This window comes from Eumetopias jubatus, unplaced genomic scaffold (assembly GCF_037043125.1).
Source record: "Eumetopias jubatus isolate StellerSeaLion01/CBP00866 unplaced genomic scaffold, mEumJub1_p1.0 scaffold_14, whole genome shotgun sequence".
Lineage (NCBI taxonomy): Eukaryota > Metazoa > Chordata > Mammalia > Carnivora > Otariidae > Eumetopias > Eumetopias jubatus.
The window spans coordinates 30,681,749-30,702,022 of NW_028274820.1; the positions used below are offsets into that span (position 1 = coordinate 30,681,749).

Sequence of the window (20,274 nt, forward strand, 5' to 3'; positions counted from 1 at the left end):
CAATCACCACATAGTAATTATTATTTGGGCAAATGATTAAGGAAGGAGGTGGCAAATCCCTTGGTTGGTAGCTTTTAATCATGTTTTAACTGTCTTGGAATTTATCACACAGGTTTTTCTTTTGTTTTTAACAAAGTTTAGCAACTCCGTCAAGAAGGTTTTGCAAAATAAGATTCAAACAGTTACTTTACTCCATTAGCTTAAAGAAAGAAACGCTTTCTGCTAAGCTACAGGCAAGAAGAAACAAGAGTTAGCTCTGAGTTGCTTATAATATATGTTCCAAGAGTTCCTGACAAACTTTGATTACATTTCTCACCAATGTTAGCAGAAAATGTCTTAATAGGGTGAGGAAAAAGGAAAATATCCTGAGGGAATGCACTGAAAGAGCCTTGTTAAACCTGGAATTCACAAATGACTTAGAAGTCACCAGAATGTATATGGATTATCTTCATAGTATAATTTTAGGGTTTTCTGTCTCTGAATAATAGAGACATAGAGAAGAATAGAGAATACCACTCAAACTCTCTTAATAGACAAATTCAATAAAATTACTAAGATTTTTAAATGAAGCAAGGTTGTTCATTTAGAGCACATTTTAACAGGCTGCAAATTATAGTCCAAAGGTGTATCTAGGCAGGTTGGTAGAGCCTGCAGTAGGCTCAAGTGATGAGCTAACCTTGATGTGGTTCGCAATAAGGACCTAAAGATGCCATTTATTCAAAAATGGCTTAAATCATGACAATTATACTTTCATACAATTTTGAAAATTAGCCAGCCATAGAATATACATAGACCACAGCAATAAAAAATAGTAGGGGTGGATCTTAGCAATTCGTTATTAGGTAAAAAAGTACAATCCCCCAAATTACAAACAGAACGATCCCCTCAGAATCATGTTAAAAAAAAATCTAAAATAAAATAGACACTTTTGAGGCATATGAGTAGATGGAATAAATAAGTAAAAAGAACAAGAGAGTAAGGAATATGGGATTCGGAATGATGGTTGCCCCAGATTGGAAAAAAGAAGGCTTAAATTGTGGTAAGAAACAGTTCTTACCAGATCTTAGCTTTTGTTATGGGTGGTGCCTTTTTCAGGTATTTGATGCATAATTTAAAACAACTGAGTAATGCAGATTAGTAAATAAATTAATCAAAATGGGCCATGCATAGGCTGATGGACAATAGTCAATCATCAACCCAGAATCACGAGGTCCTAAATAAATGAATGAAGAGTAAACATGGAACACCACAGCTGGTGAGAAAGTTGAAAGTTTCTTCCAGTTGCTTTTTTTTTTTTAAAGATTTTATTTATTTATTCATGAGAGACAGAGAGAGAGGCAGAGGCAGAGGGAGAAGCAGGCTCCCTGCCAATGCGGGACTCGATCCCAACCTGAGCCGAAGGCAGACGCTTAACCGACTGAGCCACCCAGGTGTCCCTCTTCCAGTTGTTTTTTAATTGTTTCTTTGTTTATTTTTAACCATTAGTAGCAAAAGCACTGAAGCCAGTGTTCTTTTTCTCTCCTATAAAAATGTCATCTTGAATTCATGGTAGTTTGCTTCTGATTTGGGTTTGTGAACTCAAGGCACCCTCTCTCAAGGTATCTTTTTTTCTTGATAATTCATTTTTATTATTATTTTTAATTGTGATAAAGTAGACATAAATAAAATTTACCATCTTAGGCATTTTTATAGTTCAATATTGTCAAGTATATTCACTTTGTGCAACCATCTCCAGAATTCTTTCATCATGCAAAACTGTAACTCTATACTTGCTGATTCTTGAATATTATAGTGATTTTACAAAGGACAACCTTGTATCATTGGACTGAAAATGAAGAGTATGCAGAATACATATCCATGATCTGTCAGTGGGTTTAACTTTTAGCTCATTTTACTTGGTCTCTAGTCTAGATTAATACTTCTTTGAGTCTTTTCAATATGTCAGATGCTATTCTTTTCTGTTTTTTTATGATGATAAGTTTCAATCACATTTCAGAAATAAATTTAGAACAAATAGTCATAGACATTTGTTCTGATCTAAATATCTTATTCGTATGAATTCTATAAAAAAAGAAAAGGAAAATACAGAATTCTTCTATATTAAGTAAATAAGATTTAAAGAGGAGGAAGATTATCACAGGGTTCTAGTTTTTTTTTTACCTTTAACCAGCTTATTGGGTGATGAGTTAAAAAGCAAATCATGAGCTAAATGTTTCTAAAACTGATTTTCAATGTATTTGTAGAGGCTTCAGAAAAGAGGGAGTTAAAGAGTGATGAGACGTGGAAGCACTTTTTATGTCTTCTTTGAAATCTAAATGAAAGTTCCAAAGTTAGCACAGAGTAGGTATTGTTCATTAGTTATTTGTTCATTACACACATAATTTACAAAGGGCTCTCTGTATGTCTGGCAAGGTGTGGCTGAGTCAGGAAGGTAGTTCTGTAAAGAGATAAGGTAACTGCATATCTCCGGGAGATAGAACTGAGGAGAGAGCTCAGAGGACAGAGCCACCGTGCTCTGGGAGCACTAAAGGGCTCGGAGCGGCTGACCAACATACAGCGCCCGACTTTCCATTGTTTTCAATTACTTGCTCTTGACAGTTTCGACTCTAATTTTTTCTGAAGGACTTAATACTAAAAATAGTAGTTGCAGATTCCTTTCTTCTCTTTGCAAAGGAATACAAATCTCTAAAAGATGTTTTAATGGTTTTGTTGTACATTTTCAGCTATTAATTGTAAGTCATAGAATTGTAAGTTGAATTGATTGTTGAGTCACATAATTGTAAATTGAAGCGTGTCATCCTAAGTTAATGAAGCAATAAAACTAAAATTACAAGCATCAGAGAATCAGGTTTTTGATTAGCGGGTAAATGTTCTGCAAAGATACCCAAGCACTGAGAATTTGTTGAGCGCCAGAAACCAATTTTAATAAATCTTCTAATCTCTGCTTATAAAGGATATTTTTTCCCAAAATGTTATCTCACTTTTCATCATTTATCTTCAATCCCACAATGTCTAGACCCTGTTAAAAATAGAAAGTATCCTTTAATCATTATTATCGTACAGTAATTCTAAGATAGTATCACAAAGATAATTTAACTTCTTAAGATAACATAAGCCTCCAAAATAAAGATTCACTAAGATTATACACTGGCTTATTTTGACACAATGCTGTCAAGAATTCAGGAATCACAAATAGAATTACCTTAATAACAACAACCTAGGAGATACCTGATTATCTTCCAAACCCGAAACATTTACTTAAAAGGGGGAAAAAAAGAATCATTGTAGTTGTGCCAATATTTAAAAGTATCATTTTAATTATGATTTATAGTGGGATTTTCTTTTACTTACGATCTAGTCATTAGAATAAAGGGTCTTTTAAAAAATACTCCTTTTAATTCTTCGTTGATAAAGAATTTAAAGAAGCAAAATTTCACTTAATTCAATCTAAAAATATAATCAAGCAAAACAATAAGTAAAAACAACAAAAAACCTCATACTTATATGGGGTTGGCAGAAATATGTTCAAGCGATAGTTTTGTTTTTCAATAATGTTTTGAGGTGGCATATATGTGACATATAAATCACTATCTCTATCTCTCTATCTATATAAGAGTTCTCCACCATTTTCACATTTTTCTACTCAAATTGTGTGTGCACATGTGCATGGTGTGTATGCATGTGCATATATATGTGCATGTGTTTGTAGGTGGATAGAGAGGGAGAACAGAGAGATGTACACAGAGACACGTCTAGAGAGAGATATTAACTCCAACTGAGTATAGAACAACAGAATTCGTGAATATTCCCAAGTTTCAGCATGGTTTACACAAAAGCCCAAGAAGGACTGGAGATCCTCAGATTATTCCAGTACTGTATATTATTATATTCAGTAGCCCAGATTGTTTCAGTAAAAATACAACGTCCACAAAATCTATAAAAAGCCCTTTTGATCATTAGGTAATGTGGACAGTTTTGAAGCAGTGGTTATTAACACTCTCATTACTTCTGTATTTATTGGCAATAAAATGACATGTACATTTCCTTGCAATTTAGAGTGTGGTACATGCAGGGTCACGCTGCATTAAAGGCTGCACGAGCAGGACAAACAAGACACATATCTCTAAAGTTGATGCAGCGTACTACTCCCTTAGAAAGTTACCCATGGACATTTTTCTTTCACTTATCAAAAGGAGACATACCAGAGGCAGAGATGCTACTTGCATAACTGCCATATTAATTGTCCTGAAATATTCCCATGGAACACTGGTTCTTAACCAATATTGTATGATGTGCCAGAGATAGCTTGTAAGGCTATCATTTTGGCGGGGAGTAATCTTTGGAAGCTTGGTGCTTAGATACAAAGGATCTCAAATATGTACAAAGCTTACCACTGCTCTCTACCCACATGGAGGACAGACGTCAGAAATCAAACATATCTTTTCTGTGGATCCAGATGAGCGAGAATTTCTCTCAACATAATTATCCAGGGTGTAACTACTAATTGAACCACTACTAAATAATTAGGGGTTGCAAATTAATTTTAATTTGAGTGCTAATCTTATAGATCAAGTTAATAACAGAAAACTACCCTGGTAAACGAGTAAATAAATTTATAAAATTTCTCTACTTGGAAGTAACAATTTATTGGTTAATGTTTCAAAACAAGTATGTCTGATAAGTCTGCCTCCATGTTCTATAATTTACTGATTTAACTGTGCTACCATATTTATGTTGTTTTCGTAACATTTTACAACTGAAATAGAACATTTCCAAAGGATTCATTTGTGTAAATTACACTTGGAAAGATCAAATATTAACATCTAAAAATATATATGTAGGTCTCACTTTGGTAGCACATTTACTAAATGGAATGATACACAGAGTAATCGATTAGCATGGTACCTTTGCAAGGATGATACAAATATTCAATCCATATTATTAGGGTTTTTAAATTTTTTTTAAGCTTTTATTTATTTATTTGGAAAAAGAGAGAGAGAGAGAGATGGAGAGAGAGAGCATAAACTGGGGGAGGAGCAGAGGGACAAGCAGACTCCCTGCTCAGCAGGGAGCCCATTGTGGGGTTTGATCCCAGGGCCCTGAGATCATGACCTAAGCCAAAGACAGATGCTTAACTGACCGAGCCACCCAAGTGCCCTCCATAGTGTTTTTTAAAAAAATAGTAAGGGTAAAAATACATGCATGTGTATATATATATATGTTTTTTTCTTTCAGAGTTATAGAATATAGATTACCAGTGTAGTAAGAGATAATTCTAATGAAATGAAAATTGTCCTCAGTGTCACTTTACATATGCTCAGCTGTTATAAAGTTATATTTTAAACACATTTTAAAAAGAGATTTAATATGAATTTCCTTATGAAAATATAATGGGAGCTGCATGCATTTAAAAATAGAACCTGTGACCTGATTATCTTATATTGATTTTATTTGCTTATTTCTATCCAAAATCCAAAATATCTTTTGTTTGTTTGTTCTTTGAAGCAATTGTACTTCCCTCTGAATACAAACAGGTTAGAAAAACTCACAAGTAAATACTGCAATGTCTCTAACAATTATTGTTTCATTCATAATTTATAAAACTCATTAGCAGTTATCACTCAGTAAGGTGAAAATGTCAGGCACTTTATTTTTAATTATTTAATCTTAGGCAAGTTACAGAAACATTCAAATAATGATAAGGTCTATAATGAATTCTTAAGGAAATTCTAATTATATCTGCTCTTTGTTACATTTTTGGAGAAGCAATTTAATTGACTCAAGTTAGCCAGTGAAGGTCAGTCAAATGGCCCTTGGCCTAATTCAGAGATGCCAAAACTGAAAGGAATACACAGAAGGGAAATGTACAACTTGTTCATAAAACCTAATTAAGGACAAAAATTCAGAGCCCTAAAAATGCAGATGGACATCTCTATCAAATAACAGGATTCAAGTATTTGAATGGTTGTGAAAAAAAAGCTGGGGAAATGTTGGTCTAAATGCCATATGGTAGAGGATTTGAATAACCAAGGGAGCAAAGACTGCCCTGGGTTCCAGGAATAGAGAAGGGAAGGAGATCTGAGCTCAAAGAATGAAGTACTAAAAAATAAGGGTAACAGCACCAAAAATAGAGCTTGTATGATTGAAACTGGCTGGTGGGGGCAGGGGAAGGGCGAAGAGGGTGGTAGGGGAAGAGTGTTATGGATGGGAGTTTGAACTCTTAAGTTTGGGTATGATCTGCCCATGTAGCTTCCTGCATGAAGTCTTGGGTGAGAACTGTCTCTCCCTTTCCTTTTTTCAGGACTCAGCTCAAAGCCTCTTTCACATTTAGCCTTCTTCCACCAATGTCTCTGAATGCTAATCCACTTGTGTTTATCATACCCATCTGCTACTTTCCTTTTGCAAGTAAATTTAGTTTGGGACCCTTTCCTGGGTGTAAAGATCAATGAAATGCAATGGAATTAGAATGCTAAATTTGAGTCCCTACTTCACTGCTCATGAGCAGCTAATGCTGTGCTTTCAAATATTATCTCAATACTATCCTCAGAATGAATCTGTTCTACTTGGAATATATCTGACCTCCTCTGGATGGTCCTTTCTTATAAAAGTCTATTTTAATACCACTTCCCCAGAAAAGCCTTCTCTGAAGACCAGCTAAAGTAGTGTTTTCCATCTTGCCATTTGCAGTGATGCAGATGGAGCTAGAAAAGTATTACGCTAAGCAAAACAAGTCAGTCAAAGACAAATACCATATAATTCCACTCATATGTGGATTTTAAGAAACAAAACAAACAAGCATACGGGAAAAAAGAGAGAGAGGCAAACAAAGAAACAGTGTTCACGATAGAGAACAAACTGATGGTTATCAGAGGGGGGGTGGGCAGGGGATGGGTGATATAGGTGGTGGGGATTAAGGAGGGCACTTGCTATGATGAGCACTGGGTACTGTATGGAAGTGTTGAATTAGCATATCATACACCTGAAACTAATATTACACTCTATGTTAACTAACTGGAATTTAAATAGAAACTTAAAATGAATGAGTGAATGAATGAATGAATGAACGAAGATGGGTTTTTTCCCCCCAGGATTACCACCACAGTTTTTAACAACACTTAAGTGATACTTTCTTTTTTGTTTCCTTTTTTCTTCTCCATCAAACACTCCATTTAGAAACTGGAGGCACCATGAGAACAGAGACCTAACCAGTTTTATTCTCCCCTGGATGCCCAGCATCTGGAAGAGTGCTAGAGATATCGTAGGAGCTCAATTATCCCATATTGCACGAAAGTGAGAGGAATGCTAGTGTATCGTGATACCTAAAAGCAGTTTTAAGAAATCCACAGAGGGATTGGTAATTTTGAATTTGTGGTGCAGTCACATGTGAATAGGAGTGCAATTACGCTTGTGGATAGATTTTATCATTCTGTACAACATATAGGTCACAGTGTTCATTATCTTCCTAAGCGTACGACTTAAATATATGACTCACTGAAGCCTCATGACTACCGATCTTGAGTGACAAGGAGCATTGCTTCTACTTCCTCCCCTCTTTAGTACCTGGCTCAGTATCACATGCGTAGTAAGCACTCAATAATTATTGAAAAGTGATCTGCAAAGTTTCGCTTAAAATTAGATACAGAAAAGGAGTTCTTGTCAGAGTTCTGACAACATCCCGACACTCTGTTACAGGGACCAGATGGGACCTGCACATCAGCACCCAGGCTGGGGGGCCAGCACACCCATGAACGAGGCGATTGTTTTACCTCTGTGGTTACTAGACAGCATGTGCCCCACAGGAACAGATTAATCACCAGCACACTAAGCAGGGTGCCGTATCACAAAAGTTAATTTATTGGGATGTTCACGGGGTTTCCAATGTTTGTATTTTCTTAATTTCAAATATTCACTAAGAATAAAAAAGGTAGCAATTCTCTTTTATCAATAACTTTGATTTTAAATGAGAAGTTATTTATTCTGAGACTTTCTTCCTAAATAATTGATTTACAGGGTAAAGCATTGGAGGGGAATGTCTTATGCAGCCATGATGTGAGTTAACAGAACTGGAGTCAGAAGGTCATTCAGACATTGTATAAAAGCATTTCTGCTTATACTCAGTATAAAGCAGGCAAGTACAGGATCCTCATGTATGAAAACCCTCTTGTTTTAGATTTCCTTGAGGAAAGGGAAATAACAAAGCGCTTTTCAGGCATGCTATGCAGAGAAGGGTGTTTAAATATTCCACTAAAAAATTATTGCATTTAAAATTACAAACTTATTTAGCTTGGTTATTTTCTTAATATAAGTGCTTAAAAATAGGGGCACAGTGATGAATATTAAGTAACCTAATCTTCATAATCACATACTGAGTTGATGTTAAATAAGGAGAAAAATAGTACAAAAATTGCATTATGATTTTTAAGTGGAACAAAAATAACTGTCACATTTATAAACATGGAATTACTTTACTAACATTCTGCTAAAAATAAAACAAAACAAAAAACAATCTTCTTGAAGTGTCCACGTTCTAGCTTAAGTGTGTTATGTTTATGTTTGTCATGTTTTTTTTTTTAAATAATTCCGATTATTTTGTAGTTAAATAACCAGCAGAGTCAAGTTCTCAAGCAAATGTGGGGACCTAAGTTTTAGCAAGGCAAAACCAAGTTGTGTCAACTTATTCCACAAAACTATGGGGTTATCTTAGGGAGGCTATGTAATGTATATACTGCTTTTGTACAATGCTTTTTCATTTTAAAATCCATAGGAAAACTTCCTTCCCCCGAAAGATATTTAGTATTTTTTAAATTAAAAACAAACATGAATTACTTTAAACAGAATAATTTTAAGTATTATACTGCCTTTTCCTTGAACACTATAAGGTTAACTAATAGATTTTAAGTTTTTGGTGGGGCTCATTAAAAGATCTTACCTAACAGCAATGCTTTGAACATTTTATTTTATTTTTTAATATTTTAAAAAAGATTTTTATTTATTTATTTATTTGAGGGAGAGAAAGAGGGAGACAGCACAAGCAGGGGGAAGGGGCAGAGGGAGAGGGAGAAGCAGGCTCCGGAGAGCAGGGTCTTGGGATCACGACCTGAGCCGAAGGCAGACCCTTAACCAACTGAGCCACCCAGGCGTCCCTGAACATTTCATATATAATATTTAATTTTGACACAAATGAGTTTCAAGGGAAATGATTTTTAATTAATTAAAAAGGAACAAAGATGTTAAATATTATCTCAAAATGAAAGTAAACTATTTGAAGATCAATTTCAAAGATCATTGAAAAATGGAATCAGATTCTAACAGAAATCTATGGAAAAGCATGAGAAATAAGATGTAAAACAGCATATGTTTTGTTTGAGGCTATCAATAGTCAAAAGGTAAATAATACTACTAAGAACATTAACATTTTTCTTTTGGTTGCCTCCATGGTTCTAATTTGTATACTTCAGGAATGATATATAATGAGGATGCCCATTAAATTTGGAGGTAAAACAACATCCTTTTGAGGTCTCATTTTATGGCTTTGGTAGTAAGGCATAATGTTAAAGGAGAAGTTTTAGCTGAGTAAAAATTCAAAAATGAGATGCTAGGTCAAGAAGCAAAAACTTTCTATTAGGTGGCCAAGAATCCTAAGGATAATTTCACCCATGTTCAGCTATAAATACATGGAAACTGGAGATTAGAAAGTTTTTTCCTTTCCCTAGAGAAGGATATTTCACCTGAGATAGTTCTATAATGTGTCCTACAACCCCCAAGGTGAGGAGTAGGTGCCAGGAAGGGACCTTTGACGGGACCTCAAGAAGCACCTGCTGCTGAACATGCAGTTGGTGGAACATTTTAGACTAATGTCTAAAGGTGAGAGAGAGACTGACAAGCTTCAGGGAAAACAGAGACCAGACTCAGTGGCTATACTGACATCAGCCTGAACTTCTAGAGTGTGTCCAAGAAAAGACACATGATGGTTTTCCATGGAACAGATGGAAGCCATGCTCGCTCAAAAATGGGATGGCATGAGGTCACCTTAGGTCCTGTTCAAGAATGTTGAGTGAAAAGACTTCATAATATCTAGTCAAAGTGCAATCCACCACAGGGTAAAAAATGGGAACATACCAGTAGAGAAGAAATGTAGTCACACTTATCCAGAAAACTGCAAGGGAAAGAACTCCAGAAAGAGGAAATTCCCCCCAAAACTCACTAAGATAACTTTGAAAGAAAAGTCACCTTTAAACATCTGACAAGGCCAGAAAGTTGAGAAGTGAGGTCCCTCTGACAATGACAGTAGAGTAGACACTTGTCCGAACCCCTCTCCTCCTCCCTTCTCCTGATTTGACTAGAGGGGTCATAAACTATGTTTAATAAGCTTCAGGAAGAGAAGGAGTGCTAGATAGGAACAAAGAACATCTCTCTGCCCAGAGCCTTTCCTCACATGGCTTGTCCAAAAGGGGACAGGTAGAAGGAACAGAGGTTGAAAGTTTTATTACATCAGACCAGACCTTGTAACTGTTGGATGACAACTGCCTGTACTGCCTAAGAGTGACCTCGAAAACCATGGTTGCCTGCTGAAGTTACCGAACAGGTCCAGAGAAGAGTTCCACAGAATAGACTGAAAGGAATTGTGGGAAGTAAAATAAAGTTGTTTATTATTACACTCCATTAGTTGACATAACAGTCGCCATTAGGTTGGTAGGTAAAATAAATAATAACTGTAGTCTCAGAGTAAATTTATTTCTCATTAATCTACTTGTCTGCCTTTATAGCCCACTTGAAAAAGAAAAAAAAAGAGAGAGGGGAAAAAAAGCAAAGGAAACCAAGAAACAAATCCTTGAATAATATGAATACAAAAGCAGTACTTAGTTTAATAAATCAACCCCTTTGTGGCCTATTTGCTTACATCCTGGTTTAGAGACTCACTCCACCCATGCATGGTTTGAACTGCTTCCAAAGTGAGTAACATTTTCAGATGGAAGGATCCCAACAATTCATTAACTCAGAAGTCCAACTAACTAACATAACCAAACAGAGTACTGGACACACACACACACATATATATATATATATATGTGTGTGTGTGTATATATGTGTGTGTGTATATATATATATATATATACATATATATTTACTGTTAACTATGACTACATTAAAAAAATGAGAGAGAGACAGAAGGAGGAGAGAGGGAGAGACTTTCAGCTTATATATATAACTCCTGGAGTTTACATAGAGAGGGCTCTGGATTTTATATGGATTATTACTAGGACAGCTTAAGCCTGGTTGGGGTAGAGAATGTTCATTTGTAGTCAAAGTGCCAGATGGCACGTAGTTTAGAATCATTTGTTTAGAAACCATAGGCCCTTAAATTATCTAGTACAAATGTCAAAAACTCATTATTATTATGGGCACATGAACAGGTTTCTGATGCATCACTTATAAATTAATGATAAATGGATGTAAATGTCCGTCCACCACTGACCATCTTTCTTGAGGACTATTAAAATTATTTTTTCATTACTTCCTCTGACTCTAGAGATGGTGTAAGATGTTAAGGGCTAGGCCAGGGAAATCTAGTGTCTTTACCTTGAACTGTGAGAAATATACACATGGAAATATATACAGGGAAAACAACTTTACTCAGTTTCTCAAACATGTTTTTCCTCCATCCTAACTGAACAAGGAAACAATGAACTGCAAGTTCCAAATATAAATGCAAACTATTTTTAATTAACCAGTTAACAACAACCCAAATTTTACCCACTCATCTTGAACTAGTTCAAATCCTATGCACATGTGACAACAGTAGACACTCAACTGATTTTTTTTAATGAAAAAATGAAAAAGAAACGCTGACTAAAGTAGAACAAAAGAAGAAAAATATACAAAGTTCAGTCACTATAAAGTATCCCTGGGGGTGCCTGGATGGCACAGTCTGTTAAGTGTCCCACTCTTGGTTTTGACTCAGGACTGATCTCAGGGTCGTGGTTTTGAGCCCCGCGTCGGGCGCTGTGCTTAGTGTGGAGTCGGCTTGAGTTTCTCTCTCCCTCTCTCTGACCCCCCCTACTCTCACTCTCTCTCTCTCTAAAATAAATAAATCTTAAAAAAAAAAAAAAAAGCCTTCCAAGTTTTACTTCTACAAATGCATATAATTGGTTTCAACCCCAAAGACTGACAAAGGAGCATTATTTTGGGTATAGTTCTGCTAAGATATATATTCAGTGATGCTTAAGAGATATTTAGTTATTTGATTTTAAAAATATATTCTCTGTACATTATTTAGTGGATAATGTTAATTACTGTACTACAGAATAATTACGTAGTCTTTAATTCTTTGAGTTCAATTCTAATCTTACTCTCTCCCAACAATGTCACCCCTCCAATTCTTACAATATTGAAAGAAGAAAACTTACAGAGTCTCAGAAAATCTGAAGAGATCTGCAGCAGACCAGAGTTCATAAAGCTTACATACATTAGAGAGTCACAGAGAACTTTTATAGTGACAAATGAACTCTTACATAAGCAAGAAAAGTAAAGGTCAGCCGATTTTTTGATTTTCACCATGTAAGGTGGAGAAAAATAAATTACCTCAAGGATGTTTACTTGTAATGAATACTTTCTAAGGCTATCTCCTGAAAGAAAAATAAATCCTCCCAGGTAAGTTCCTTGCAGAACTAGCTAATCCTTATAATTCTCTCCAAATAGACAACATATACTCTTCTTATTGACTGCCTAAGGAAACGTTTATGTTTGCCTCAGGTAGCCTAAGTTAATGAGAAAAAAGTGAGTCCCCTAAATAATTTTTTTTCCAGAAAATTTGTTTTCTATTCCCTCTCCGTAAGTGTAGTGATCAATGTGAATGATTCCTGAACATTTCTTCTGCCTAAGGTAATTGATTGATGGGAGCAAATCATGGTTACATCACCCCTATTTTGAGTTCAAGAATTGGAATTGACATTTTCTGGCCAATGAGATGTGAGGGTTCTAGAAAGGTTTTCTTGCTGCTAGGAAAGAGACATAATAAATGATGATCCTTAATCCCTTTATATTTTCTTGTCTGAATGTGACCCCTGAAATTGTCACAGTCATCTTGCTACCAGCCTAAGGATAATGCCAACAAAGAATGGCAGACAGAAGAGACAGAAATAACTGGGTCCTTGATAATGTCATTAAGCAGATGATATTCCATCTCTGTATCCACCCAAACTCTGGACATTATTATTATTATAAAATATAATAAATTTCCTTAAATTTTAGGTGTCTTTTATTCTAAGCATAATACATTGGTCTCACAATCAAGAGAGAAAAAAATAACAAAATTGCCAATTCAAAAAAAAAATGAAGAAACGTATTCTATAGTATCTTTTGCCAATTCAAAAAAAATGAAGAAATGTATTCTGTAGTGTCTTTTATGTGTAAGACACTGTACTATGTGCTAAAGGAGAATCAGAAGTGCATGGAAAATAGCTCACTCCCCATTCAAAGACGGTATAATTTGGATGGGGGATAAATTTATTTATGCCAATGAATAATGATAATTCTACCAAGTAGGACAACTGACATTGATATTAAAATATATAATGTTCTAGTAAACAAAAAGAATTATCACATCCCCTAACATAACAGGGAGCCTTGGGGAGCAAAAGGCAATAAAAGGGTAAAATTTGGTAACTGCCTTCGAGAATTCAGAGAGTGAGATGAGCAAGAAAGTGAATGGCAATTTCAGGACGCTTTAGCAAAGGCACAAAGCTTGAACAGAATTTATTTTGAAAGGAACTAACAGAGCAGACTGAGTAAAAGAATGAGAGAGAGGAAGGGAGGGAAGCAGAAAATAAAGTGCAAGTGAGGGAATAAAAGAACAGTGGATAAAAATAAGACCGGAAACGGGGAGAGCCTTAGAAGTTAGTTCATTCAACTTCATTGGAAATCAAGAACTCCAGAAGTGTATAAACAGAGAAGAAATATGGTCAGATTTTTATTTGTTTAAGAGATAACACTGATGGTCATGGTGAATGGATTAGTAGGGAGAAAAATGGAGATTCACTTTTATAAGATAAACTCAGTTGAATAATGGTATTATCACTCACACTACAGGGAAATATTGAAATGCTTGCCACCTTATCAGTTTGGCCTGTCAGCTGAGGCTTTACTAGGTCTGCATCACAGCTCAGTTCTTTCTTTATCTAATATTACTTCCCCAGTGGCCCTCTCACACGTGTTGATCCCAAGAACACTCCCTTACAAATACCCTATAAACGAATCTCCCTCTCCCGGTTGGCTTCTGGGGGAATTCAACCTACAGCACAACAGTAAGAATGGTTCCAGATCCACATCCTTCTCTTGGAATGGGATCACGTTGGGCTGGATCTGATTATTCCATTTTGGTCTAATGTTGGGAGAAGGAAATGTCCAATCAATATGCATGTCTATCCTGAACCTGTCCCACAGAGGGATCCACAGAGTATTCCCTAGCTGAAGAGAGAGGCCTTATGGACCAAGAGCGGAAAAGCCTACTTGAAGTGAGAGGTATCCCATCCCATGTGTGCTTACCCTTGCCCCTAAGTCTTTTAAATCCCTATAGAAATAGTCCTTTCCTTCAAGAAAAGATCAGAATCTTATCCCTCTAATATAAACAGTAAAACAAAACAAAACAAAACAAAAACACTCCCCAAATACAAAACAAACCAGTTGGTGTACTTAAATTTTACTTTCTAGAGAGTAGAAATGTTCTGAAAGGTCTAATTTTTACTCTCTTCCTCTACATTTACTCATCAAAGCTTAGTGAGCATATAACTGTACCATTCATTGTAGAAGAGTCAAAATTTCATTCAAACAGAGTAAAGATAATACGAAGGATATCTGCAAATATTTGTTACTGAATTTGTTTGGTTAAAGATGTTGCTATAATCCCGGTGATTCCACACTAAAGGCCTGTGGCAAATATGAAGTAATGATGGCCATTTTTCAACAGGCACATCCTTGTTTGTACAAACACTTTTAAATAAACACATATCCTAAATTTTGACACTTCAATTGAATACTTTCTACAGATTTTTTTTTTAACTTGCCAGAGGAAAATATCCCCAACCAGTCACTCCTAACTCAATTATGTGTTGTAGATTGCTTTAAGTCTAGAGCATACAAAGGACATCCTTCAGCCCCACAGAGTCCCAACATGTGTGGTTTCTTCCACAGACAAGTTTGGATTTTTGCCGAAGGGCATAGAGCCAATGCAAACCACATAGGTCTAAACACTGCTAAAGCACTCCATTTTGACACTTAAACTTGCTACTGTGGAGTACCTTTTAACACTAGAGTGATTTAGATAAATTTTCAATGTGGATACCTACATAAATATAAGTTATTTCCTTTGTATACATAACCTCTTCTTGAATTATACATTTTATAAAGACAAAGGAATATCAGTCGGGCAGAAAATCTCTAGCATAGACCTTAATTTTACAATGTGTTCAAATAACCATTTATTTCAATAGTATCATGAGGGAAATCAATATTTCATAAACATTTATTTTATTAAATATTAGCACATTTCAAGGATGGAATGCAGCCAAAGAGAGATTTGCTTAAAATAGTCACAGAAGGAAGTTATGTTATCAGAATTTATTTTAAGCAATGATCTAATACACTCATTTCAGATAAATGAACTTTTTCTTCTAATCCCTGAAGGCAGAGAATTGCACAAGGACAAATTCCCTTGAAAGTATGAATTGCTTTTTTCTATTACACTAAAACTGAGACATATTTGGAAAAATGCTTTGTTAGTTATGTAGCAGCTCTTAAAGCAAAACTGTGAATCTGACTAGGATTTTCTTTGGTGGCTTTCATAAAAGGAGTTTTCCCTTGATATATTTACTGATGATTGAGATATTAGTTGATACCATCAATAGGCTGTCCAATACAAATTTTTTTTTTAAATTACTAAGGATAAAATATACCCTTAAAAATAAATGAAATGGAGCATGGAATGTTTTTCCATCTTTTTGTGTCTTCTTCAATTTCTTTCGTGAGTGTTTTGTAGTTCCTAGAGTGTAGATCCTTTACCTCTTTGGTTAGGTTTATTCCAAGTATCTTATGGTTTTTGGTGCTATTGTAAATGGAATCATTTCTCTAATTTCTTTTTCTACAGCTGCATTGTTAGTGTATAAGAAAGCAACTGATTTCTGTGCATTGATTTTCTATCCTGCAACATTACTGAATTGCTGTATAAATTCTAGTAATTTGGGGGTGGAGTCTTTGGGTTTTCCACATCTGTGAAAAGAGAGAGTTCGACTTCTTCTTTGCCAATTTGAATACCTTTTATTTCTTTTTGTTGTCTGATTGCTGTTGCTAGGACTTCCAGTACTATGTTGAACAAGTGGCAAGAGTGGGCATCCTTGATGTGTTCCTGATCTTAAGGCAAAGGCTCTCAGCTTTTCCCCTTGAGGACGATATTTGCTGTGGGTTTTTCATAGATGGATTTTATGAACTTGAGGAATGTTCCCTCTATCCCTATACTCTGAAGAGTTTTAATCAGGAAAGGATGCTGTATTTTGTCAAATGCTTTTTCTGCATCAATTGAGAGGACCATATGTTTCTTCTCTCTCCTCTTATTAATGTGTTCTATCACATTGACTGATTTGCGAATGTTGAACCACCCTTGCATCCAGGGGATAAATCCCACTTGGTCGTGGTGGATGAGCCTTTTAATGTATTGTTGGATCCTATTAGCTAGGATTTTGTTGAGCATTTTGGAATCCATATTCATCAGGGATATCAGTCTGAAAATCTTCTTTTTGATGGGGTCTTTGCCTGGTTTGGAGATGAAAGCAATGCTGGCCTCATAGAATGAGTCTGGAAGCTTTCCTTAGGTTTCTATTTTCTGAAACAGCTTCAGGAGAATAGGTATTATTTCTTCTTTGAATGTTTGGTAGAATTCCCCAGGGAATCCATCAGACCCAGGACTCTTGTTTTTTGGGAGGTTTTTGATCACTGCTTCAATCTCGTTACTGGTTATTGGCCTATTCAGGTTGTCAATTTCTTCCTGTTTCAGTCTTGGGAGTTTATAGGTTTCCAGGAAGACATCCATTTCTTCCAGGTTGCTCAATTTATTGGCATACAGTTGTTGATAATGATTTCTAATAATTGTTTCTATTTCCTTGGTGTTAGTCATGATCTCTTCCCTTTCATTCATAATTTTATTAATTTGGGTCCTTTGCCTTTTCTTTTGGATAAGTCTGGCCAGTGGTTTATCGATCTTATTAATTCTTTCAAGGAATCAGCTTCTAGTTTTGTTGATCTGATCTACTGTGTTTCTGGTTTCTAATTCATTGATCTCTGCTCTAATCTTAATTATTTCTCTTCTAATGCATGGCTTCAGCATCATTTGTTGCTTTTTCTCTAGTTCTTTAAGGTGTGGTTATTTGGTGAATTCGGGATTTTTCTATTTTTTTAAGTGAGGCTTGGATGGCTATGTATTTCCCCCTTAGGACCGCCTTTGCAGTATCCCATAGATTTTGGACTGATGTGTTTTCGTTCTCATTGGTTTCCATGAATTGTTTAAGTTCTTCTTTGATTTTCTGGTTGACCCAAACATTCTTGAGCAGAGTGGTCTTTAGCTTCCAAGTGTTTGAATTTCTGCCAATTTTTTTCTTGTGATTGAGTTCCAGTTTTAAAGCATGATGGTCTGAGAATATGCAGGGAACAATCTCAGTCTTTTGGTATCAGTTGAGACGTGATTTGTGACCCAGTATGTGGTCTATTCTGGAGAAAGTTCCATGTGCGCTCAAGAAGAATGAGTATTCTGTTGTTTTAGGGTAGAATGTTCTGTATGTATCTATGAGGTCCATCTGGTCCAGTGTGTCCTTCAAAGCTCTTGTTTCTTTGTTGATTTTCTGCTTAGATGATCTGTCTATTGCTGAGACTGGAGTATTGAGGTCTCCTACAATTAATGTATTATTATCAATATGACTCTTTATTTTGGTTAACAGTTGGCTTATGTAGATGGCTGCTCCCATGTTGGGGGCATAGATATTTACAATTGTTAGATCTTGTTGGATAGACCCTTTAAGAATAATATAGTGTCCTTCTGTGTCTCTAACTACAGTCTTTAGTTTAAAATCTAATTTGTCTGATATAAGAATTGCTACCCCAGCTTTCTTTTGAGGTCCATTGGCATGGAAGATGGATCTCCATCCCTTCACTTTCAGTGTGGATGTATCTTTAGGTTCAGAATGAGTCTCTTGTAGACAGCATATGGATGGGTCCTGTCTTTTTATCCAATCTGCAACCCTGTGCCATTTTATGGGAGCGTTTAGGCCGTTCACATTGAGAGTGATTATTGAAAGATAAGAATTTATTGTCATCATGTTGCCTGTGAAGAACTTGTTTTTATAGATTGTCCCTATAAATTTCTTTTCTATATCACTCTTGGGGTCTTTCTCTTTTTGTAGAACCCCGTTAATAATTCTTGCAGGGCTGGCATAGAGGTCACATATTCTTTCAGTTTCTGCCCATCTTGGAAGCTCTGCATCTCTCTGTCCATTCTAAATGACAGCCTTGCCAGATAAAGTATTCTTGGCTGCATGTTCTTCTCGTTCAGCACCCTGAATATGTCTTTCCAGGCCTTTCTGGCTTGCCAGGTCTCTGTGGATAGTTCTGACGTTATTCTGATGTTCCTCCATCGGAACAATAAATATTGTTAAAATGTCTGTGCTACCCAGCGCAATCTACACCTTCAATGCCATCCCGATCAAAATTCCAATGACATTTTTCAAAGTGCTAGAACAATCTTAAAATTTGTATGGAATCAGAAAAGACCCCAAATCGCCAAGGGAATGTTGAAAGAGAAAAACAAAGCGGGGGCCATTACGTTGCCTGATTTCAAGCTATATTACAAAGCAGTGATCACCAAGACAGTGTGGCACTTGCACAAAAACAGACATATAGACCAATGGAACAGAATAGAGAGCCCAGATATGGACCCTCAACTCTATGGTCAAATAATCTTTGACAAAGCAGGAAAAAATATGCAATGGAAAAAAGACAGTCTTTCCAATAAATGGTGCTGGGAAAATTGGACAGCTATATACAGAAGAATGAAACTGGACCATTCTCTAACACATACACAAAGATAAACTCAAAATGGATGAAAGACCTCAATGTGAGATAGGAATCCATCAAAACCCTAGAGAAGAACATAGTCAGTAACCTCTTTGACATTGGCCACAGCAACTTCTTTCAAGATACATCTCCAAAGGCTAGAGAAACAACAGCAAAATTGAACTTTTGGGACTTCATCAAGATAAAACTCTTCTGCACAGCAAAGGAAACAGTCAACAAAACAAAGAGGCAACCCACAGAATGGGAAAAGATATTTGCAAATGACACTACAGAGAAAGGGCTGGTATCCGAGATCTATAAAGAATTTCTCAAACTCAACACCCAAAAAACATATAATCAAGTCAAAAAATGGGCAGAAGACATGAAGAGACACTTCTCCAAAGAAGACATATAAATGGCTAACAGACACATGAAAAAATGTTCATTATCATTAGCCATCAGGAAAATTCAAATCAAAACCACATTGAAATACCATCTTACACCATTTAGAATGGCAAAAATTGACAAGGCAAGAAACAACAAATGTTGGAGAGGTTGTGGAGAAAGGGGAACCCTCTTACACTGTTGGTGGGAATGCAACTTGGTACAGCCACTTTGGAAAACAGTGTGGTGATTCCTCAAAAAGTTAAAAATAGAGCTACCCTATGAACCAGCAATTGCACTACTAGGTATTTACCGCAAAGACACAGATGTAGTGAAAAGAAGGGCCATAATGCACCCCAATGTTCATAGCAGCAAGTCCGCAATAGCCAGACTGCAGAAAGAGTTGAGATGTCCTTCAACAGATGAATGGATAAAGAAGATGTGGTCCATATATACGATGGAATATTACTCAGCCATCAGAAAGGATGAATACCCCACTTTTACATCAACATGGATGGGACTGGAGGAGATTATGCTAAGTAAAATAAATCAAGCCGAGAAAGTCCATTATCATATGGTTTCACTTATTTGTGGAACATAAGGAACAGCATGGAGGACATTAGGAGAAGGAAGGGAAAAATGAAGGGGGGGAATCAGAAGGAGAGACGAACCATGAGAGACTATGGACTCTGAGAAATAAACTGAGGGTTTTAGAGGGGAGGGGGGTGGGGGAATGGGTTAGCCCGGTGGTGGGTATTAAGGAGGGCACGTACTGCAGGGAGCACTGGGTGTTGTATG

At 36.1% G+C, this 20,274-nt stretch overlaps 1 protein-coding gene across 1 annotated transcript in view; it reads right to left on the reverse strand.

Annotated features, from left to right (window-relative positions):
• SEMA3D (semaphorin 3D) overlaps window positions 1-20,274 on the reverse strand; it is a 121,822-nt gene that overhangs the window by 79,380 nt on the left and 22,168 nt on the right. The window lies entirely within an intron of this gene.